The sequence below is a fragment of the Falco naumanni genome, chromosome 6 (assembly GCF_017639655.2).
Source record: "Falco naumanni isolate bFalNau1 chromosome 6, bFalNau1.pat, whole genome shotgun sequence".
NCBI classification, from domain to species: domain Eukaryota; kingdom Metazoa; phylum Chordata; class Aves; order Falconiformes; family Falconidae; genus Falco; species Falco naumanni.
This window is the reverse complement of record NC_054059.1, coordinates 67,835,684-67,860,715: the sequence shown is the minus strand read 5'-3', so window position 1 is coordinate 67,860,715 and position 25,032 is coordinate 67,835,684. Positions and strand designations below refer to the sequence as shown.

At 39.4% G+C, this 25,032-nt stretch overlaps 1 protein-coding gene across 4 annotated transcripts in view; it reads left to right on the top strand.

Moving 5' to 3' along the window:
- The window catches only part of LIN28B (lin-28 homolog B), a 104,243-nt gene that overhangs the window by 33,338 nt on the left and 45,873 nt on the right, over positions 1-25,032 (top strand). The window lies entirely within an intron of this gene.

Below are 25,032 nucleotides of genomic sequence, written 5' to 3'. Positions count from 1 at the left end.
CTTTCAGCAGCATTTTACCTTGTGGCTTAGAATTTCTCTTTAACTTTGGAGGGTTGTAACGTGGCAACACAAGGCCTTTGTAAAATATTCAGCAGAATTTCCTACTTTTGTTTGTTTTGAAGGAAAACAGTCCTTCATGCTAAAAAGTCATTCAAGAAGATTAACGATTGTAGGATCCCGATCTTGCAAACTTGTTCTTTAAAGTAAGAAATATTAATGTAAATAAAGGTTTCAAGATTAGGACCTTAAATATGTCAAATTTTTTTGTAACTATTCACCGCTTTAGAATGGTCCTCTGCTTCAGGCCGGCCTTGGACAAAGTTCGGTATGGGCTCGATGGGATTTATATATTTTTTTTTTTTAATCTTGTGTAAGAACTATAGTTTAACTACTTAAAATACTTTGAGGAAAGGATTGATAGTCTGTTAGGTTTTTTCTATAAAAGGAAAAGTACGTGCATATATATACTTTATATCCTATATATAAAAAATATATCGATATTTCTTCCACAACAACAACCTTGCTGCAAAGGAAGTAAAATCAATTAGTCTTTCACAGCTCAGGTCTTAATATGTTGATTTTTCCATCTATGTGGGTGAGTTGTGTAAAACTGTTTTACAAGTTCTCTCACTGTAGTTTATAACAGTATAATTAAAACCAGTATTTTTTACATTTGAAAATATAAAATGCACTTCGAGGCTGTGAATGGTGTGTAACGATGCACCCCTGTGCGACAGGCACTCCTATAGGATGAGTTTGATGTAGTGCCATTGATCCTGATACGTGTGCGTCAATTGCTCCTTCCTCACCCATCAGCATCCAGCTTGCTAGAATCTCATGGTTTTTTCCTGATACAAATTTTATTTGCAAACTATTTTTTTAATGCATATGTTAAGAAGGGAATGTGTACTGACAGAATCCTAAGGTTGTTTTTGTTGTTTCAAAATAGTGCAGGGGTTAAAGACTGCTTAGTTGCATTGTTAGCTTCAGATAGGTGACACATGCTTTTTGAAAGTGTTTGTCAAGCCAGAAGTATTTCACGTTTCAAGTACAGATAACTTTGTCCTAGGTTTTCTATAATTTTAATTAATGTGTGCTCTCTGGCTGCGGATTTTCAATTAAATAGGGTTGTTCTATAAAATGTACAGATTTTTTACTGTACATGTCAGATAATTGGAATATTTAGATAATGTTTGCTTTGGGTTTGGCAACTTATTTTAACCTTTCTGTGTAAAATTACTTGGTTTTAAGGTTAGTGTTAAATGTTGCTTTTCCAATCCTAAGTGGGGTAGAAATGCTTTTCAAAAGTCACAAATCTCTGAGAGCCCAGTAATTGTTATTCCATATGCCAGTGCTTTAATGATGTTTTGGTTTATACACATCAAACTTTTCATTGCTGTTTTTGTGAGCCCTGGAATTGTACTGCATGGTTGTTTGTAAATGAAGCAAGCATCTCTAATAATCTTAAAGAAAAATTTGTTTGCTGAAGATGTGATACCATGCTAGGCTTTGGTTTGGTTTGGATTTTTTCCTGGATAAAATCCTTACTTGTTATAACCCTGCAGTTTCATTATTGCTTTAAGCCACCTAACTGTAGATTTTTGCTTGAAGAGGTAATTCCACCCACCCCTTCATCCACCCTGGCCTCATGTTCCCACCTGGACTCCCACGTCAATTCCACTGCCTTGTAGCTGCAGAAGCAAGTACAATCCTTTGCTCTTTGGGCTGAAGAATAGTAATTTGTTTTGTGTGTTTGAATTTCATTTGTATCAGCAAGCTCACAGAACTTCGGGTTTGCTATGTGAAATTGGAGCTAACTTGAGGAAAGCGGTGGGAAGTGTGCAGCCTGAGGAGATGCAGTGTATGACCACTCTGGTGTCAGGACAGTGGTAGACTGTAATTTTCAAGGAATTGAGCCAAAAGAAAATAGGAGGTCTTGTTCCCTGAACTTCTGTTTGGATTTAACTTGCTAGGTAGGACAAAATAGCAGAGCGAGACTTAGCACAACTGCTTCTCACAGAACCTCTGTCTTTGTTGGCGCTTGCTCATTGTGACTGCACCTTGTATTAGTGCTGTGCTTGATCTGGCATATCATTTCCTTAGAAAGAGATGTTAACAGTCCAGTCCTGCAAATGGTGGGTGTGTCTATTTATGTAACTTAAAAAAAATTAAAATATTTGAGAGCCAGTTTCCCATTGCCATTGGCAACATTTAATTTGTGGCTGCCCTGCTGGTGTGTAGCTAGCAGGTATAATTGAGCCGTCTCGTCTGCTAGGCACATCTTTCTTTTACTTAATATTACAGGAGGATCAAGTTAAGTTCCCTTGAAGAGTCACCGTAATTTAAACTTTCATTGTGGACGCTATGTAAGATATATTAGCTGAACTCAGTGGTTACTGTAAGTAAGGTCAGGGCCAACCACTGCCACATCAAATAAGCCATAAACAGCTTCTCTCCTGGTGCCCAAGCTGTTCTTCAAAGCAGTCTGTAGCGGTAGGTTTTTTTATCTCTTGAGGACACTTGAAAAATACTTTCACCAAAATAAACCACTGAAACGTCTTTTTAAAGAAATACTTCTTATGCACATGGATGTTTGTCATTCATGGTATTGGTTCAAGTGTTGCAAAGCACTGGTTACCTGAGCTATACCTACAGAGTTAAGAAGTCACCTGGGCTTCATTGGACTTGGCTGGTGATGATCGAGGTCATGGACTGAGCTCTGTGCAGGACCCCCTTGCGCAGCAAGTTGCAGGATGGACTCTCAATTTGTCTGAGAGCAAGTATGACTGAATTCTGCCTGTGCACAGTCAGTGACATTATGCTGTGTGCTGCATATGCATAACCTGGGCAGATTTAGTAGGTACATTAAAATGTTGAGGTCTGGTTGCTGCTAATTTAACATAAAGTCAGAAGGATGTTGTAGTTAGTAAAAAGCAAGAGTGATTATCTTGAAATTGTTTATTGACACAAGCTGTGGTGTGGCTGGCTAAGGTGCTCTCTACTACAGATAGAGTATGTTGGTACTGTACATTAGAGTCCACCTCTCTCCCTGAGGGCTGTTTGGTGAGGAGGTAATACAGATCTACATAAATTGAAGGAGCTTTTATTTATATACATATATTTTATATCTAATTTCTGTCAGGGGTGAGTGGTTTGAACAGCTAGGATGGGCAGGGTAAGAGTGTAAGAGATCTGGCAGCTCTTCGGGGCACTGCTGATAGTCTACACTGGGCAGTGTCAGTGTGGTTCGGGAGAAACTGCTGTGTGTGGTTGTTTTTAATTGAGGAATAAAGTGTGTCCTCAAATTTTGGGAAATACTTCTCTTGTACAGATAGTTGGCCACTGATGCATGGAGCCTATCAAGTAGCAAAGCTCTGTTTAATAGCATTTGATCAGGACCCTCACAGTAAAGTTGTCTTTCATATATAAAATTATATATGGTTTATATTTGTAGCTGCTTTTCTTGTAAACGTATCTAGGTATTTTATTTTAGAAAAAATGCCAAATGCTACTGAAAACATTCTGTTCAACTGTAACATGTAACTGAGCAAATCATTACATTTTTCAGTTGATAGATTGATGGTTGATTAATTTGGCACTTTGTCTTGCAAACAATAATTTGTGCACCTTATGCTCTGATATTACATACATGGTCCATGTGGATCATGACTGTGCACAGTTGCCTTAATAAAAGACCAACCAAAGTAGATATGGCTGTTTCTGGCACACAGATAGAATAAGGAGGATATCAATATTGGGTATATTGTAACAAATTGAATTATTTGGCACATTATTCTAGCAAAGGCTGAGCAAAGTGAACAAAATACCATTTAGCTTTATTTGTAGGTCATGATTGATTTCCAAATTTCAGGTAGTTATAATCACAGTGACATTAATAGTAAGCAATTTACCTGTTTTTTCAGTGGTTGGGGGAGGTTCTGTCACAAACATGGAGAATTTAAGAAAGCATAAGCTGAATGTGAGAAAATACTTTTAAATATAGCTGTGAAAGTAATGTTTGAAAAATTTACAACTATAAAATGCAAATTTAATTTCCATTTGAAGGTATTTGCAGAGCACAGGATTTTCTTTATTTTACAAAATGAAACAGTATCTACCTTTTCTAAGAAAAAATATATAAATCTCTAATTTCACAAAGAGGAAACCATAAATTTATTTTCTCTCCCATCAGATAAGCATTTGTGGGTCAGCCTGAATTTCACTGTAAAGTCTTGATTTCTTTACAAATAGGACGTAAGCTATACTAAATAAATAATTTCAGAATTGCCCCTGGAAATTTGGGGAGGTTGACCAAGGAGGAGTTTAACACCTTTTTTTAAATTCTCAAGTAATGACACGGAAACAGTACTTTGGGAGAGCTGAGCAAAATGCAGTGTACGCTGTAGGCATTTCTGCTGGCTTTCCTTCATCTTCTGTGGGTGCCCCTCCTCCATTTTGTTTTCCTTTTCCCGAGTTTGCTGGCTGTTGTCTCTGTGACCCCACCGTGTGAACTTGTAGCCACACAGGACACTTGTATGGTTGGAGAATACTACGTTTGGATTAAAACAAGAGTCAGGAAAAAGACTTCAAAGGCAGCAAAAGGAAAGTGAAGGTCTGCTGTTTTTTGTGTAAAATAATGTACTAGTCTTAAGCCAGGGCTTGAGGTTTTGTACAGACTGTTCAACATATAATATTGAAAGATAGCACAGCTATTTGTAAAAAATCTCTAAATAGATTTCGTTAAGATCTATTTTTCTATTGTGATTTGGTATTACAATTCAGAAAAAATAAGAATAATTAAAAGCACTCTCTGTCTAAAAAGGCAAGCAACCACCAAACAGAATGATTATTTCCTTTCCAGTTTTCTGCATTTCAAACAAGCTTCCCTAAGATAACCCCCTGGAAACCATGTGATACAATTTAAATATTAATCAGTGCTTACAAATTAATACCTTTTATTTATTCCTAAGAAATGGTGTCTCTGATCTGTGCATAAACAAAAATTTTCATTCAGAAGTTAACCTTAACTAAGTTTTGTTATAATGGTATTTTAAAACCTTATATTAACATATTTAACATATTTCTTTGCATTAGTAGTCTAGGTTAAGTGTTGTGTACAACAGTGTTACAGAATATAAGCAGAAAATACTTGTACTTTTGTGGTAAAGTATGCTTATACCTGGTTAATTGAGTAGATAATGAAGCTATTTAAAAGCGTTACAGAAAGCATTCTTTTAGACAAATGTAAGAAACCTACATTCTTCTTGTCCATACATCTCCCAAGTCATATCCATCTTCAGTTTGATTTTCATCTTTACTTTGGTAGGATTTTAGCACTACTATTTGTTAACCATGTCATACACCTGGACACTAGGGAATGTATTGTGTAGCTGGTATTACATTTCCATGTTTATCAGTCATGAATCTCCACGTACGACAAGGGGAGGCATTCACAAGTTTTGTGAAATAGGTACAGTATCTGATTATAGAATCTCCTGAATACTGTGTTCAGTGACTTTAAACAGGTATTTTAAGAGAAGTATGTGTGTTGCATTAGTTTGCTTTTTTTCTGTACCTGTGGGTCTGCTTTTTACATGTCTGACTATAGATTCAGTTTCTTGGCAACTGCTTGTTGATTATATTTAAAAGTTGTCCAGAGATTTTTGTTAGGAGCCAGAAATGAGAGAGGACTGCTGCTGAGCTGTACTTAGAGATACCAGGGTACAGGTTCTTGCTTAAATTATGGCATGGGCCAGCTAAACATAATTGCTGCGAACACCTGCCTGATGAGTAGCAAAAAGTCTCTCCCTTATTAACCAAACCAGTATTACTCACTTCGTGGGCTTTAAGACTGCACCTAGTGAAAAATAAACCAGAGTCAGGAGCAGGCTGAGGCAGTGGAGTGTGATCTTGCATGCTGTGTGAGAGGTGGCATGTTGTTTCCAAATGTTTTTTTCTCCCCACAGCAACTGCTTCTGCATCTGGCACATCTGGCAGTAGGGTCTGGTCACCCTTCTGAGCCCAGCTACCCTATCTTTTGGGAACGGGGCTGAGATGGGGAAAGAAAGAATTTGGCCAGATGGATGTTATTTATGCTGTGCCACCTTGCTTCAGAGCCAGGGACTGATGCCCAAGCTGTTTACTTAGCAACATGTATGTAGCCTGAGACACAGAGGGATGGAGAGGCAGGAGAGACTTCAAAATGGGTGCATATGTGGCTGCTAGCCATCACAGCGTCTGTGGCCACAGTAACATTTTCTGTTGCTCACACGGTTTTGTTGACTTTTTTTTATTACTATTTATTTTTCCCCTCACCTTTTTGTTTAGTAATAACAGATCACAGAGACTCGTATTTTTGTTCCCTTTTCAAAAGGATTAGGACATAGTAAATTTTAAAAGATGAGAGGCCCTACAGTGGGTAGGTAAACTCACACAGGAGTTAGTTTGTACCTCGTTAAGGACAGCTTTGCAATAGGTCTACCCTGTGCAGGTGGGATAGGGGCATTTGGCAGCAGTGTGGTTTCACGTTGGCTTGTACCACAGGTGAAAGCGTCCTGAGCTGCCTACTGGTTAAATTGAGGGAAGTACTTGTGCCATGTGGGAGGTAACAGCAATTCACTAAGCACACGTGCAAATGCCATGTGTGGATGCACTGACTCATGTTAATGTAATTACCTCATTGTAATTGAGTTAAGTACAATTGATTTAACAGTAGTGAAGATGAGCCCACAGTTAAAGTCTAAAATGTGAGTTCATATCTGATTGTCAGGGTTACTGATTCTTGCAGGAGGCTGAAAATTTTCTTCATAATACAGCAAATGAAGAATGTGCTTAACTTTAGCCACCCAGGATGGTAGTTTTCATTTCCTTGCATGTATTTTCCAAATACTGTGTGAGCTATTGATAATACACCTTTTGCAGAATGGGAGGGATCAACATATGCGCCCAGCACTGTTCTATTGGATTAGCTGTTCTGTAGGTCGAGTTCTGATACTGAAGTAAAAATATCTTTTCTTGTCACTTAATTGTTTTTTTGGGGGGAGTGTCATGGCAATGATTTTTAAAGCCCTGTGGTTCACTTCTCTGCAAGCTTAATCTTTTTTCAGAAGAGTTTTTCATTCCTGCTTTATGTTAGTTCCCAGCTACTAAGAAGCTCAGCTATTTAGCCAGACTTAATCCAACAGTAGTTGCTGTCTCTTAATTCAATATGTTAGCATTTACTAATCCATGATTTTGGAGGCAATGGATGTATGAAGGTGATATGAGAAAGGGGTTGAAAAAAATAGTATCTTGATTGGCTCATCAGCTAAGGAGTTTATCAGATATAAATTGTATAGATTAGGTATATTATGTTCATACAAACGGATTTACTTCCTAGTGAAGTGGTTTCTTCACGTTGAAAGCTTTTATTTTTTTGTGTAGAGGTCTGTACTGGTCTTTGTAGTTATTGATAGGTTTTGTCAGAAATTTCACATTTTCCATCAAGAGTTTATCTGTGTCTCTCAGAGTTCTGACCATAGTTTGTGACTACTTTAAAGAAAAATTTTTGAAATTACTATTGTTTACTGAACTTCATTTATCTTTTTAAGGTTTAGGTGACTGGTACCCTTAGGGTCTGATTTGACATCACAGTTTAGTCCATTTAGGTTAGCTGCATTTGAAGGAGCAATCTTACCTGCTTTTCTCTTTCTGTGCTTGACCAGGCTTCAGCATGAGTCAGTTCAGCAAGGTAAACCTGTTTTAAAACCAAAAACAAACACCAACACCAAACACACACACACACACACCCCTTTTTTTTTTTTTTTTTTTTTTTTTTTGGTAGAATTAATTTTGTGCTGGCATTGCTACCTAAAGTAGTGATGACTCAGGTGAATGCCAAACCTGGTACACAGGGTAGAGGGAAGGAATCCACAGCTGCAGCTGGGAACAGCAGAAGGGAGCTGCTCCCTTTTCCTGAAAAGGTCATCATTAAATTTAAAAAAATAATGTTAATGAGTTTATATGAGTAATTCTAACATTACAGTTTTGTTGTCATTCCAGAAATACTTGGTTTCTGAAAATGGGATACTCTGTATATATCTATGTAGAGATATCCATACCCCTGTCTTTGTCCACACATATTCTTAGGAATATAGTAAGATCTTGTAGATTCAAGCAGCTGTTTAAAGAGACAGGTATTTTTATTGTACAGACACTTCACTTGTAATGTTTTTTTGGTTGGTTTGGTTTTAAGAACCAAAATGTTGTATTTGACCAAAAAACTTGCCTGGATAGCTTTTCATATTGAGTGGAATGGAGCAGAAAACAACAGGGGCAAACCCACAATATTACATGCAGTTGTGAGTACAGGTTGTTACAGTATAAAACGCAGTTAGTATATGTTACAAATCTAAGCACATTATTAAGCATACTGCCATTTCCTTATTAGAAACTAAGCCCTGAAGTTGAAGCATGTTAAGGAAGCTAAAAATATTCCTGATGTTTAGATAGCATATGATTGAGTCAGAAGGTTTTAAAGGCTTGGGGGCAGGCTGTATCAGAAATGATGCAGTGTTACTATCTGATGTAGAAAAAGGAACACAAAACAAATGTAACAAATATTCTTATATATAACGGGTCATTAATAATGCATCATGGTGGGTGAGAGTTTTTCAGGTTTCAGAAAAACACCATTGATGGCCATCTATATAGTAGTGATAGTTTGAACTCGTTAAGACTTGGTAAGTGAAGCTCCTGTTGCCTTGGCTGAGTTTTACCCTGGTTTGAAGCAGAGGGCATTGTGACTAGTGAAAAAATTAGCTATCCCTGTGGAGTCGAGGGCTTGGACACCTACTGTTGTTCAAACATCAGCAACTGTAATTGAGATGAAGCCTTGTCTGAATCTCTGTATAGACAACACCAATGTTTCTGCCTTTATGTCTTATTCTCTGGGGAAGGGGGTGATTGGCAGAGAAGGGAGAAGGCAGAGTAAGCAACAAACAGATCAGTGCAAGGAGGGGGACACTGTGCTGAAATAAACTAGAGTGCGGTGCAAGCAACCCAGACCTCCAGCAGGCAGGGTCTGGGCTCTGTATAGACAAGAAACTTTTCACAGTACTCAAACCCCTGCCCTCCTAGAAAAATCTTGCTCCCAAAACAGGGAAGCATCATGTGTTGTAAGCACTGAGGCAGGCTGCCTTGCTAGCCCAGGCCAGCCTCGCCAGGCTGAAGCTATGACTGAGCTGCCTCTTGGCCCCGAGTCATCCCGTGTCTTACAAAAAGGATCCTGCCATACTCCTGCTCGGTGTCAATCCCAGCAAGTGCAACTGGGTTTATAAGCTGCCATTTTATTCCCTTTAGAGCAGTGATGTGGTAATCAGTGACAAGAAATGACCTTCAAACAGAAGTATAATTTTTATAGGACAAAAAACAACATAGAGAAAAGGATCTTAAAATCCATAAACCAGAGAGCATGTGAATGAAGCTTGCTATGTGATTTTCTGGGCTAAGTAATGCCCGGTTTCTCTAGATGGCTGTGGTGGAGTCCCTTTGGCCCAGTCCATTTTAATAGTTCCTGAGCAGTGACCCTGCCCTTTCCATTGAGAAGGGCCTTTCTAACTCTTCAGTGTGTGTTTTTGATTTCCAAGCAGAATATCTATGTTACTTTACCCTGAATCCTAGCGTTTGTCCAAGTTGTTGCTTACTGCTTAGCTGGGCTGTTCTTATGTGGAGCGCTGCTGGAGAGCTGTCTGTTGCTGCCCTGGCCATGAGCTTACTTGACTGATCATATGAAGCTGGTTCTGTGTCCCTTTCACTAGAAAACAAATTACTTTTTGATTATATATGTGACAGGCCTTCATTCTGTATAATACCAGGCAATGAAAAATGGGTTGGATAAGTGTATTATTTCCCAGGAGAGACACATGTGGCTTAGGTGTCTATGAGTACATTCACAGTAAATGTTTTCTTTGAGAAGGAAAAGGTTTTAGATGCCCATTTTCCTTCTCCACCATTTGGAAGACACGGCAGAGGGACTGTTAGTTTTAAAAGCTGCATTGGCAGCTGTCAGTCCCCATTTTTACTCTCTAAGAAAGCTTATTGTTCACTTTTAGGTTATGCAATTTGAGAAAAAAGTGGGCCTTATGCTGTGCTGGCATATCCATTTGGTGATTTATACGTCTTTAATTCTCTTCTAAATCAACAGGTGAACTGAAAATATGAGTATTTTACTGATAAAAGGCTATTTCTTGGTTCTTCAGCTGTTCCTGGGTTTAGTTGCTTACAGGAGGGAAGCCTGAAGTCTTGGGTCTGTGGAGAATCATGTGTCTCCCAGCTCTACCTGTTTTTATGGTGTCTCTTCTATGCATTAAGTGTCCTGACTCTGCCAGAAGCTGTCCCCTCCCTCTCTTTTTAAGTTTTTCATGCTTTTTGTTAGCCTCAGGGGCTTAATTCTCTGGAAACACCAAGGGTGATTAGTCAAGCTGATTTGTGTTAACTTAAAGAACCCAAACAAACTGATTCTACTTTTGTGTAGTCCTGACTTCTATTTTCTTGTTAACATTTTCTTTGGAATTTCTTATCTCAAAAATATCTTGCCTGTCTACATAACAGACGTTTATGCACCTGATTACTCTGAAGAATACTCCTGTGTCCACAGAACAAAGCCAGCCATAAGAAATCCCACATGGTATATGAACTTCAGAAACTTGACAGGTGACTAATCATGAACATAATCTTATGCTTTCCTTACATTCTTAAAATAACTATTCGCATGACATAGTGGTCATGTCTGAGTGGTCTGGGAGGTGCAGAAGTACTGTGTGGCTATAAAGAAGAAAGCTATTTTACTAATTTGTCCTTAAGATCCATTGAATTGAAGGGTTATATGTTTAAGAAAAGTGAGATTTTGTAGGGTTGTCTCAGAATGATTCACAGCTGTTCACCTGAACAGATACAGAAAAGTCCCTAAGTTTTCTGTTGTGTGTCCCCCCATGCCCCCCGCCCCCCCCCCCCCCCCCATGTCTATGTCCATGCACACATTTTGCTTATGAGCAAATGATTGCTGAGCCTACATGGTCCTGTACACTGTGTCACTTACCTTGGAAGAGACAATTGTTTGTGTGTCTTAACTGCCCTGTGTGAGTTTTTCCCTGGGGTGTGGAAGCACACTCTGAGTACACCTCAAGCTCATGGTGTCCAGTCTCCTGACCAGCTGTGATGATGACATGGTGCCTGCTGGGTGTGTTGCTGCACAGCCTGCTAAGTCTTCATGCAGTACTTTATGCAGCCTCATATCCACACTTGGATAATCACTGTGTTCTCTGATACTGAAAAGGTGGTGCAAAAGCTTGGTGGTCTTCTCCCTGCTGTGTAAGGTGGTGATCAGCTTCTGGAATTAGTGCATTATTTCTTTGTGGATGCAGCCATTAGTAGTGTATTTTTTTTTAACATTTAGAATACCAAGCAAGCAGACGTATTTATCAGGTTAAATTTGTCAGCATATTGAACAGAAATGCAAGAGCTCTACCACTGAAAATTTGCTTAGACTGTGCCTGTCTAATTAGAGACATATTTATTGCATTATCCAAAATTGCTGGAACTTCTTTTCCGGAGGAGGTCTTAGCCTCATTTAGGTATCAATACCTTCATTGTCCTTTGGTCAATGAAATTCTTATCTACTCATCTATTTATGCTTTTAATCCTGCATGTGTTTTATAAGAGAAAAACGAGGCTCTCCGTTGTTCATGTTCCCATCTGGCTGAGCAGGCAGGTTTGCTCCCCAGCTCATGTTTGTGCACCCCCTGTACAACCCCCTGGCTCTCAGACCTCCTCTCTCTCAGCAGGAGCCAGGAGATGTGCAATCCAAATCTGTATTTCCTCCCTATCACTGTATGGAGCATGGATGACTCCTGGCAACCAGTAGATCCTGCTTGGCCCTTTTCTTATTTGTAGCAGTGAGTCTCCATCTGAAGGTGGAGATAATTTTTGTCTTGAGTGAGCAAAATCTGACTTGGCTTAAAATGTGAGCATGGTCTCCAGCTGTCCAAGCACAGTGTGTACTCTGTTCTCACCACTGGTACTTACATCTTCTCTAAGTCTGTTACAGTACTGTCAGGGTTCTAAATAAGGTGGCCTTTCAGGTGGAACTGCTGCTTGTGTTGATGACAGTCTGCTTGCTACTACTGTATTTTAAGGAAGTGGTGTGGTATTAGGGATTTCAGAGGACAGTAGAAAGAAATCTTTCCTGAGGATTCACAGTGTTCCTACACTTAATGTTTTCAAATTACTTCAGTAACAATCTCATCTACCATCTTACAAAACCACATTTACCAAAAGCTGAGTCATTCCCACACATACATAGCTTTTCAGGTTTTTTTTCTGTAAGTTTAATTCACTGCATCTCCACAGCTATTTGCAGCTATAACTGAGAGTCAAAGACTGCACAAATGGATGTTGACCCATGCTCAGGTGAATCTACTGGTAATCCCCAGAGCTTGAGCAATTGCTGTTGCCTGCCTTCTCTTGTGCCTCTGCTCGCTTCCTCTCCTGATGGGATACCTCTGTGGGAGCTGCTGGTGCAAGAACTGCTGACATGCGTACAGTGTAGGTACTGCCCAGATTAAAAAAAGCCTTTGTGGTTAAATACTGTAACATAGCTGTTTCCCCATAGCGTAATATGTACAAGAGGCATTTGCAGTTACTGGCAAGTAATTTTTTTCTGCTAGTGCGAGCTTTCTAGCTAACCTTTTATTGTATTTTGTAATGGGCACCTTGTGTGGCCTAGTGTTTAATTTGACCTCTGTTTATCTATTTGATCAAGGTAGGTTATGAAGTTGGCTTTAAATTACATGTGCTTTTGCACATGCATGCATGTACACATACACATGTATATAAACTGTGATAAGGGAAAACTGAGTTTGTGTAGTCAAGGAGGAAGACAACTTGGAAAATACTGAAGCTGAAGTTGCACATACAGCTGTGAGTCTAACCCCTTTTTATTTCTCTCTCTTCAATTTGTACTTACTTGATTTTATGATCACCTACTAACACCCACACATACACACACAACATAATGTGTTGAGCTTTCAGCTACAAATGGCTGCATCTTACAGAGTAGCTAGAAAATAGATGTTGGTGTGGATATGGTCATAAGATATGTCACTGAAAGGAGTCTAAATAAAGAACTAATACACAGAATTTATTGTTTCCCACAACTCAGCTGTGTTTCTTGAATCATAGTATGCGATTTACCTCTGGTTTTAGCCTTTGGAGCTTTCTCTTTCAAACAGTCCAATAAAAACAGAGCCTGGAGTTTGTTTACTTCTGGTATTAAAAGCAAACAGCTTAGGGAGCGGGCAACTTTTTATTGGGCCTCTAAAGGAGAGATTTCAGGCTGTATTTTGTTTATTATGGCTTTCAGGTTTTTGGGGGTACAGAGCTGTTGATGTGGGGAGGGTTGGCAGCTTTCACTGATGTTCGGCAGTCTGAGATCAAACCATTGCATTAATGCAGGAAAAAGTCTGAGTGGAAACATAAGTATGTTTTAGTGAAAAGACTTCCATTTTTATACAGTTCTGTTTTTTCTCCCATATGGAGTGTGATGTTATGAGGAGGAAAAGTCTTTGGCCAGAACTGAGAGGAATAAAATCTTGTAGAGGACTGGTTTTATCTTACTGCACATGGGTACAATAGAAATAAACTTCTCAGTAGTTTAAGAAAATGTAACTACTGCAAAGCCAGCATTGCTGGTATTACTCTACCTTGACCTGGAAAGGTATTTGGAAGAGAAGATACTCATTGTTTGTGCTCCCTTTGTCAGCGACAGGCAGTGAGAACCTGGGCATGCCATGCATGCTGCTGGTGCCCTGTGAAACAGTGTGCTTTTAGTATTGAAAGGACAGGGGAGAGTCTACAGCTTAAATCGTGATGTTGAAGGGGTATTACTGGGTGATGCAGCTAAACCATCAATGTGTACTGGGAAGGATTTCTCCTTGGAATGTTTGCCTTATATAACTGCATCAGAACTAGTCACCTGCTTACGTTTCATAATGAGATGTGTCTGGCATGTCTGAGGTGTAACCAACCCACAAAAGCAAACAAATTCAGAGTTAACAGGCTGATATTTCTGGGTCTGCTCTCCCCCATGAGTGCTGATGGGAGCTGTGTCAGCAGATTTAAGAAGGACTTGTCCTTAAGGAACCCCTTTGTGTCTTCCTGCTGCTGCTGGTCTGACCCTCTTTCAGGAGGCCTCAGAAAACATTGACATTCTTTCAGAGCATGCTAAAATTAGGGCATAAAAATGACAGATTCAATATCAGAGTCTTAAATGATATTTAAGTAGCCTTGCATTGTGTAATCCGAGCAGAAGCCAATGTTACTGTCATTTGATTAATGCAGTTGTGTGCATGATACGCCAGTTTCACAATTACTTCTTCAATAAATGCAATCATAACTATAGTAATAAGATACTATTTTAACAGTAAAGTTATCCAGGTATTTCTGACTACTGCCCCAATACCTATGCTAATAAATTTGAGTAGTTTGCTTTATAGTTAAAATGTTTTGTTACTTCCATAAAAATCTGCCTTCCATTTACTTTAGAAGGGTTTTGCCTTAAATGCTGTTCTCTCATTTGTATCACTGTAAATTCAGACGTGTTTCACTGAAAGATTGGGTGTGTCCTTTGTAACAGAATATAGCTTTATGCTTTGGTAACAGAAGTGGCTCCGGACCAACCATTTCTGTCAGCTTTTAAAATGCGGCTATTTTGAGAACTAGTTCATAGTAAAGTTACAAATTAAATACTCTCCCAAATAATAATTTAAAGGTGCTGCCAAGTTCAGGTTACTTTTTGAATCATGAACACTGCTGTCTTCTACTGCTGAGTATTTCTAAAAAAATAATTTAATTTTAAGTCACCCATTCATTTCCTGTTATGTCCAGACCGCGTTAAAGATTTATTACTAGTTTCACTGGTCGCTAGTACCTTAACTGTCATTTAAATGATCTGCCACTCCCTCCCTCCAAAAAAAAAAGTGACAAATGTTTTAAGTATAACTTTGTGCTCATTATTCCTTCAAGACAGAAGTGTTATTTCATTCAAATATCGGAGTATCTAATCAATATTTGTAATTCTGGTAAAATTGTGTCTAATTAAGATACAGCTGACTACAATTTTAAGTTGGTATAACTGATGAGATATTAGATTTAAAAAATTGAAAAATTAGTAAATGCATAATCTGCTGTACAAGAATAGCTAAGGAAGATTAATGAAGCATAGAAATACTAGAGAACTTGAATCATAAGTCAGGAATTGTTAATACAGTATAAATGTTTCTAATTTTTGCTTTTATAGTAAAGAAGTAGTGTTTTGGTTTTACAGTATATATAATGTAAAAATAACAAAAACTTAAAAATAAACCAGCCCCAATAAAAATTTAAGCCTATTTATCTTCTTTGCTTTATGAGCAATGACATTTGATCCCCACCAGTTTTGTCAGATGTTCTTGTCTTATTTTTGTGTGCATGGTGACTTTGTTTTTAGTAAACAAATATTCTATTTTATTTCTGTGTTTCACTTGCATGTTGGCATTTCAATAAATTGAATTAAAAAATAAATAGTAAATGTAGGTTCTGAGCTCCAAACGATTTAGCAGCATTGGTGCCTTGCCTGTTGAGAAACCATGCCTTGTGTCATTTGTGCAGGACCTTTCACAGTGCAACATGAGTCCTTGGTGGGAATCAAGGACATCTGTACCATAAAAGTAAAAAATTTGCCCAAAAGCTTGAGAATAGTTCAAGAAAGGTTCCTGTTTACGAGATAATGGGGTTTTATCTTGGGATTGTTTAGGGCATAGTTATTCCCAGTTGACTAAAATACCATCCGTCATCACTTACTCCCTTGCTCCCCAGCTTAGCAGATTTCAAGCAGACTGCTTCCTTCTGCTTGAATTAGATGTCAATGAATTAGAAGTCATTGAAGCATGGAGGGGCCTTGTACTAGTGCAGCTGATGGTAGTTTTTGGAAAGCACCTCACCTGAGGTGAGGACCTGTGAGGTTCCAGTTGTGGCACTGTGCTGGCAGCCTCTGTTTCTGTGGTGGTGGTGGTATGAGGTCAGTTCTTCAGGCTCTAGCCTATAGGTAGCTGTGACCAACCAGGAGAGAAGGAGAAGGAAAGGGAGGTAGTGGTAGTGGTGGACTGCTAGCACAGTCCAAGTCAGGACTGGGCTGTAAACCATTGTTCTGATTCCAGGGCTTGAGCCACTCCTGTGCCTTTGCAGCCTGGGAAGAAAGGGGAGTTGGCTCTTCTGCAACTTGGAGAACCTACAGCCACTGTAACTGTCAGCCACTTCTTTTCCACAGATCAGTTTTAGCTTGGATTGTCAGCCAGGCCATTGTCCCAGCCCATTGCTTTCGAAGGACTTCTGGCCTTTCAGCATGGCCCAGCCCTTCCACCACCCTGTCCCCTGCCCCTTGAGAAAGTCAAATTGTTGAGTTCCAGCACAGTCCAACCACCATCCTCCCTCATACCTCCATTTTTCCCACCCCACAGTCCTACCTCAACTTACTGCTCACAAGTAAGATGATCCTTTCTGTCCTGAGTATGTATTAGCCTGTATCTACCAATGCAACCCACCTACCCTCTCCCCAGCCCGCTGTTTCCCTGTTGGGCCGCAGAGTTGTTAGTCGCTACCTGTCACACTACACTTCAGGAAGAAAGAGACAGGTCACTATAACTGGGATGTATTTTGCCATGAGAATAGAGTGAGCTGAACTTCCTTAACAGGTTCAGGACTCCCTCTGTACAGCTGACTTGCTGAATCATTTGTATGAAACACCTTTTTTCAGTGTCAGCCTGTGGCTTCTGAGTTGCCCAAAGCGTTAGCCAGGCTTTCTTTCGTTTACTGGCGAGACGTGAACTGCTCAGTTTTTCTCATGTAAAGTTGGGATGCAAAAAGGTGGATGTACCACTTTCTCAGTATTTTCCTGGTACTGTTTTTCGCTACTGGTACCCAATTTAAAGGTTATGGACAGCCTCCTGTAGATGATGTTAAACATCTGCAGTAAGAAAAGATGACTCTCTTTCAGGCCACTTTCATGCAGGGGAAGGGAAAGGTGCATGTGCAGAGAGAGGTTCTGCTACATCTTAAAGGTCTTTTTCAACCTAAAGATTCTATGATTCTCTGATTCTACACTTAAATTAGTCTGGGCCTAATTTCTTTTTGGTTATATGCAGTCTCTTGAGATGGTAAGAGGTGATAAGGGAGGTGGATAGGAAACCGTTACGTAGCTAAAACATCACCTGGCATAGGGGATTGTCATTACCATGCAGCAGGAGGGTGTACAGAGAAGCACAGAAACTAAGCTTGTAGACATCGTAGGGCAGGCATGGAAAATAGAGGTGCTGCAGTTGTTTCTGATAATGTGGTTAACGACACCAGAAAGGTGTAGTAAATCTGGAGGAAGTTGTGGTTTATTTTTAGGTGTAATAACTCTACCATTGAGCCTGTACTTTCTACTGGAGTACGTTTTCAGTATTTGAAAAATGCAGCAAACTGTGTGGGTTGTACATTACGCCTTCCTGTGCTTTTGCACTTTCACCTGTGTTTATGGGATGATTTACATTGAAATCTGCTGATTTTTAGATCTGTTAGAACTGTAGCCATACTGTGTTCTATCCTTACCGTTAAACTTGTAGGAGCAATGACAGGCAGGAGACAGCTCAGTCACATCCATCATGGAGGTTTCAGTGTATTTATATCCCTTGTGGAAAAACTGAGAAAACCAGACTTGTTGGCATTCATTGGTTTTCTGGTAGCCCACATGTTTTTCTTATTTGTTCTTTTTTTGTGGGAAGTGCAGGGAAAAAAAGGTCTAGGACTCTGTGTGGCACCTCCTTTCTTCAGGTAGTTGAAGATGAGCTTCAAGAATGGCCTGGTTAGACATTTGCCTTGAAGGTCTGGGTTTTTAACAGAAAGGAGGCTTGAAAAATACTCTGCCTAGGTGAACACTACAAAAATACGTAGCTCACTGTTGTCGTGAATTTTTCAGTGTACAGCATGTTGTTGGGGAAGAGGGACGATGATGCCCACAGTTGTGTTAGTTTTCACCCCTGCCAGGAAGTTTTGGACTTAATGCTTCGCTAAAATGAACAGAGTATCAGGGTGCCTTGAAGAGCCTGTTCATCTGGACATCAGACCCTTGTCTTATGAAAGAAGAAAAAATGGAGAAAAAAGTGCCTGGTCCCAGTGAAAATAGAAAGAGGATAATCTGCCCTGTTGATTGGTTGCATAAAAGGTCGTGTTAGTTTGTTCCTGATTTTTCTAGAGAGAGGCTTCAGGTTTCTGCAGATGAGTATTTGGAACAGAAAATGAGGTGGTTTCAGTCTTGTGAGGTGACTGCACTTGCCTGAGGGTGGAAGGGAAGGCCCTCCATCCTGGGGGATCTGTGGGGCTCCCAAAGGCAGTGTGGTCAGCTGGCAGCGAGGGAGCACTTCTCAGAAGGAAGCTTGGAGGTGTCCGACTATTGAGAGACTGTAAAGAGGAGAAAGTGCTTCTCAATGGGTGGATTTCAGAGGCTATTATAAAACTGTCTGGAATTAATAGTGTGGTTTCAGGAGATCACTGAGGCTGTGTAAGTGGTGAGTTGTCAAGGTGCTGCACAGGACAGCCTTACCTGCCATGGCTGCACACTCATGTGTTGTCTTTTGTGGTGTGCTGGTGAGTTTTTTGGCTCTGCATAGAACTGTTTCAAGAAGCAGAAACATAGCAGAAAAACGTGACATTACCAAGAAGAGGTGAACTGTTTTCTTCTGGGTCAATGTGAGACTGAGGTGGAACAAGAGGAACTGTCCCTTTGAATTGACTGAACTGAATCCTAAAATTTTTACCTTGTTCCTGGCATGACAGATGAGAAAATACTTAATGAAGAAATGGGAGAAGTGGCTGGCTTGATTTTCACGCCTGTTATTAAAGCACAGAAGGAGGAAAACTGGGTAAATGAGAATTGCACGTGCAATAACACAAGTGGTCTACGCTAAGGAGCACAGAAAGGGTGAAAGCTATTAGTGAAAGACTAGTTGTGTAGGTGCTACACCAGCAAAAATACATACTATAGTGAGAAAAGAGGGTGAGGTCAAGGAAGAAAACCAAACGAGATGTTTGTTATCCAGGTTCTTTTCATTAGTATACAAAACTAGAACAGCTGGTGCTGAATGTGTAACTAGATACAGAGGCAGCAGAAACATGGTCAAATAGCATTCGTGGCCTGAGCACAAACACTGAAAGTTATGCAGAAAATTAGTAAAGTGTCATGAAGTGGCACCATACAAAGAAACAAACAGTAGCATGGATACAGTAGAATCTGTTTGGTCAGAATCACTTTGGGAAGGAACTATGAAAGATGTGTTGTAGACCTCTAGCTTAGGATTTATATACAGACACTGGAATAACAGTATTATGAGAAGGTAATACTATAGGAAGAGTAACATTGTAGGCTATGTAGTGGACCAGATCTATATTAAAGCACAAATGATATTATAATGATGTGATATTTCTGTACATGACAGTCAATAGTTTTCCTAGCAAAAGAGTAGTTCAGAATAGAAGTTGTGTTATTTTGGACTTGGAAGGAGTTGCTGACCTTAAAGAAAACCTGTTTGTTTAAAAAATGAAGACAAAGCATGAACTAGGTTCATGTGATTTAAGTTTAATGGGATGATAAAAAGTGAACATTTGTTAAATTAGGAGAACTAGTTAGTGAAAATAAGTGAGCTGAAGTACTGAAGGCTTAAATGGGGAAAAGGTTCAACTTCAGTCCCAAGTAAAGGAAAAGAAGAATTTTGGGAAGTTACTTAATCCTTCTAGCAGAGAACCTTCTCCTGGGAGGGGGACTGGTAGAGTAAAGGTAATGGGGAAAGAAGGAGGAGTAGATGATCAAAGGAAATCACTTCTTGGAAGTTGTGGTGGAACAAGAACAGAAAGTATTAAGCTGACTTAGAATTTATTTAAAGTTCTTGAGAGTTAAAGCAGTTAGTAAAAGTTTCTTTAAATCTATAAGTAAATTGAGAAAGAAGACATCCTTTTGTTGTATAGGGAAGCTGGTTTTGAATTAGTGCCTTTTGTTCAAAAGCTGAATGGATATCTTTGCACGCTTCTCAGAAGAGCAACAGTATGAGGACAGCAACAGGATGATGAATAGAAACAACGTTATGCACATGAGTATGGTTGAGGTGGAAATTCAAGACAAATTCTAAGTAAATAAGGATGTAAAGTTGCAGTGTACGAGTGCCTACATACCGGGTCTTTGCCTACTGTAAAGTTACTTGCAATAGCTCACCATATCTAATAAAAATATACATGTAGTGTATGTGGCTCATCATTGCCCAAGAGCTGAAGTGCAAATCTTTGAGACATAAAGTCATTTATAGCTTTATTTTTAAAGTAAAGTTGATTTGTATTATGGTGAGCTTAAAAAATATTTGCAATACTGTAGATTTTTCTTTTTACATAAAATATTCAGGAAAATATTCTCATCTCAAAAGTTACCATTTCCACTGTGTGTGCCCAGGAACTTGTTGAACCTTTCTGTGAACAGATGTTGATCACCAGAAAAACAAAAATCTATCTCTGTTTCCTCTTCCTATTATCCACGCCCTGCACCCCACCCCCCGTAAACTGAGTTTATTTCCTGTCAGATTAGTGAGTTAAATTGGTTTATGGGGAGGACAGAGAGGTGCCAGATTTTGTGCAAGATAAGCCCATGGGAGCAGGAAAAAGCCCTTGAGGTCAGCAGGAGGAACAGACTAGTTGGCTTGTGGGTGCCCAGCCTTTGAATTCTGTGTTAGCGCAGCAGAACTACGCGTTGCTCTTGGAGGGGCTGTTGTTCAGTGTGGTGGATATTTTGTTTGGTTTGGCATTCTGCTTTGCAAGAAATACATGATCTTCACAAACCTCCTAAAATGAACGTTTGGTGGATAGCAAAAGTCCTTGCAGCAGGACTTGAATCAGGCAACTGATAGTATTTTGCAGCACTTCCCCTAACATTTGCAGTGTACAACAGTTAAATTCTCATTTTGACCTAATGCAGATAAGAGCACTAGTATAGATCCAGTGTAAATTGTTTTGCTTCTGTGTGCTCTTACTCTGTACTCCAGCTTTACTCAAGGTTGCTGGCTCTTGACGGAACTACATGGGGTTGCTGTGGAGAGACTTTCTTAAGATCTTCAGTGCAGTTGGGCTTCAGGATATGCTTTCCTTCATGTCTGGATTTAATTGTAGATAATTTTGGAGGGAAAACTGTTTCTTACTTTGGGAAACCTGGCATACTGCTGGCATCTGGTCATTGTACCGAGCAGTCAATCAATCACTAGATAAAAAGGGGCAGAAATGAGAGATACAGAAAATAAATGATCTAAGCAGAATGCCACAGAGTAAATCCACACCACTACCCCCACTCCCCCCCCCCAATAAATTAATGCCTGCGATGGCAGTTGTTCACAGCCCTGATAAGAAATGGCAGAATTGTTGTGAGGAGGTGCTTGGGGAGGGCCCTGTTCTCCTTTCCTTCCCCACACTGTCCATAAAAGTAATGCACACGTATTAGAGGCGATCAGGCCCCTGTAATGAGCCTTAATTCCAAACTTCCTTTCTTTTGTAGAGCCTGGTGAGAGTTGTAAGCAATCCCTGACACTGCCCAGGAAATGGTATTTTTATTTGGAAACATCTTGCTAATAATTTATATTTGTTATGTTTTGATTTTTGTTTTGTAGAAGGAAATGCTTTCCAAGAACTTGTGATCATGGATTTTTCCACTCTTACTATTTTTTATTGTTGCTAAAACTCTTATGAAATTGCCAGCATTTTGGACCAAGCTGTTACTTGTGACAGAGGTGTGTGAGACTTTAAATCATAGGCTAAAATACCAAGAAATAATAGGATACCTATAAAAAAACCCACAGAAATGGCCCTGTCAAGTTAAAAAAGAAAAAAGCTCTAGTCTGAAATCACTGTATTGACTGCTGGTAAAAATAACAGCAAAGTCTGTGACAGCTGAAAGAGAAAGGAGGAAAAGCATGTTGCTTTTAAGTTTTTCCCTTTGTTCACTGGCGGTGTGCCCATACACCCCATTCAGAGCTCTAGAAATGGTTCACTGATTTGAAACTCTGGCTGCTTTTAATTGTGTGGGTTTTATTTGTTTAAGTAATATGAGGAAAATAGTGAGCTAGGTCTTTCAACATTAAAATATCAACTTTACAGGCATTTTTTGTCCAACCCTTCAGACGAGTTAAGAGGGATTCAGGTTTTCGATTTGTTTTTCTAGTTTCCAAATGACATTTTTTCACAATGGCTTTGAATTGTTATTACACCCTGAGAGAATCTCACCGTGAGCTGGCTGACAGCATAGTAGTATAATAAACACTTACACAGTAAGTCAGACAGCACCAAATCCATCTATAACATTGAAAAGCTGTTGAGGTGTATTCAAGGAGAGTACTGTGCAAGTAAGTCGGAGTGGTTTTTTTCAACATTTTCTGTTGTTAAAAGTGCTTCGAAAAAAACAAACATCAAAAGAATGTACAGTTGTATAACATAGGATTTATGAAAGTATAATTGTTCCATTACTTCGGCTTTTAAATATATTGTTAAATCTCTGTTGTAAATATAGTGCTTTCTTTGGAAATAAAAGTTCTGTTGCAAAAATGAAATAAGAAGAATACAAACATTTTAGAGTACTAACAAAGCCCTGGTTTAGGTTGCATTTTAAAGAAGTACTTCTTTTGAAGTAAAGTAGAAGACATAATGTTATGTGCATATCAGATGTCAACCTTTTGGCATTTGTTTTATAACAGTGCAACTCAGAAAGGAAAAATGTGTAAGTCTTGCTGAGACTTAACTTATATGTTCATTAAGTTGTAATTAAACAAAAAGACAAAAGCATCCATGCCATGTTCAGCATTACTGAGAAATACAGGCTTATGTTTACCTGCTTGAGGTTCCCCTTGTGATCAGTACCCATCTGTGTTGTCATGATTGTCTAGTTTTGGAACATTTAACAGTATGTTTTAGTTTGGGACAAAACACATTCTTTCCTTTTAACAAGGGTCTCCCCGGTGGCTGCTGAAGACTGAAGGGGTGTGGATGGACCCAGGGATGGATTCACTCCACAGGCAGAATCTGTTGTTTCAGTTGATGAGTGGTGATGTCTTCTTTTGGCATATTCTGAACTTGGATGTTTCTTCATGGTGACAACAATCCCCTTATTGCTATACAGACTTCTCAAGGTGGAGGGCTTGCTTTAAATAATATTGCCTTCCTGGGTGTTCTGTTTCATTGGTTTATATAGAATTACTGGCTTCCAGTTGTATTAATGAGAAGATTTGTGTATTTATTTTTCCATACTTTATATTTTCATTTCAAAATACAGCCAAGCTTATGGTTCAGGGAACAGATATTTTGTATTTCTTCTCTCATTTAAATAGTGCTCAACCTCTCACCCAGAAAGTCAACTATTTGTCTTAATGCTTCACGCTGTTACATTTGGTGGAAAAGCCATGTTTACTAGAGCTGCATAACTGGATAAGCAAAAACAGCCTTTGTCCCAACCAGTGGAGCTGTGGTGTTGCTTACTTTTGGCTGCTGGAAAAATTATAAACAACTGAGTCCCTCAGCCAGACTGACATTGGCAGTATCTTCTGCTATGAATGGTTGCTGCTGGGTAGACTCTGAGAACTCAGCTGGGTCCAACACTTGGGGATTTTTGGAAGCAAAGGCGCATGTACTTTCACATGGTTTCATTAAAGTAAATATTTCTGATTACCTTGTAATTTTTAACTAATTTTATTAGTGCTGTGGGAAATGGACTTTGCAGTGGTGTCCTTCTTTAGAAAGACAGGGAGAAGTTAAGTGACACAGGTCTCCTGAGGTAACTTCTGCAGAACCAGGCACCGGAGTCCTGTTTTCTAGTCTCACTGGGTGTGATTTAGCTCTGGATTGAGATGCATAAATCACAGAAAAGTCTAGATTGGAAGGGACCTCTTGAGATCATCTGCTCCAGCCTTTTGCTGAAAGTAGGGCCTTGGATTGTGTTATTCAGTGCCTTGTTAAGCCGAGTCTTCAGAGGGAACTGTACTACTTCTCTAGGCTTCTCTGTTTAATTCTTCTTTTAGTAAGCATCTTCTCCTCATGTCTGGATGGAGTTTCCCCTAAAGCAGCTCAGCCCTGTTGCCTCCTGTCCTGTTCTCTGTGCATCTTTGTGAAGAGACCAGGTCCCTCTTGGTGTGTGAACTATGAATTCTATAGGTGTCCGTTTTGTGCTCTGCTAAACTAGTGTCTTGGTGATGCAGACCTCCCATTCCTATAACATGACTACAGGCAGCCCGTGTCAGGGATCGCTGTATGATTCGAACGCATTCCCTAATTACACTTGTTGAGTAGTAGGTGTGATTTAGTTGTGTCACTCGGCTCTTTTTGACGTGGCTGGGTGGGATGCCCCCTGAGTGAAGACTCCCTTCTTGACTCCGTGGTTCAGCCAAGTGAGTGCTGCAGAGCTGACTAAGAGTCAGTCAGGGTAGATTTTTCTCTCTGCTATGAAAAGTTTCATGAGCAAAGGAAGAAAACATGTTTCATAACTGTCTTGCAAAAACTACAAGTGTTTGGAAATTGATGGATTTTTTTAATATTCTCTGAGTCCAACTGATCTTATTGATGTAATGTGTAATTTCTAAAATAAACATTTAGTGCAACCAGTGCCTATCATTTTATTCCCCCCCCCCCCTTGTCTCACCTAACTTGATCATTTTAAGAGTTTGATTCATCAGATTTGTCCTGGGATGTAGACTTTACTATTATATATAATTTATTAGGAATTGAGATGAAAATTTTCATTGCATCAAAATCCATGGTGAGCTCCTGTTGAGCTCAGCTTGTCCAAGATTTGCTGTTACAGTGTAATATTAACAGATTTATTAGTATTTATTTCACTTGCCCTGATGGTAATAGTTTCCTTTTCTGTGAATGAAAATACAAACCCATACCTGAATCATGCAAACTAGA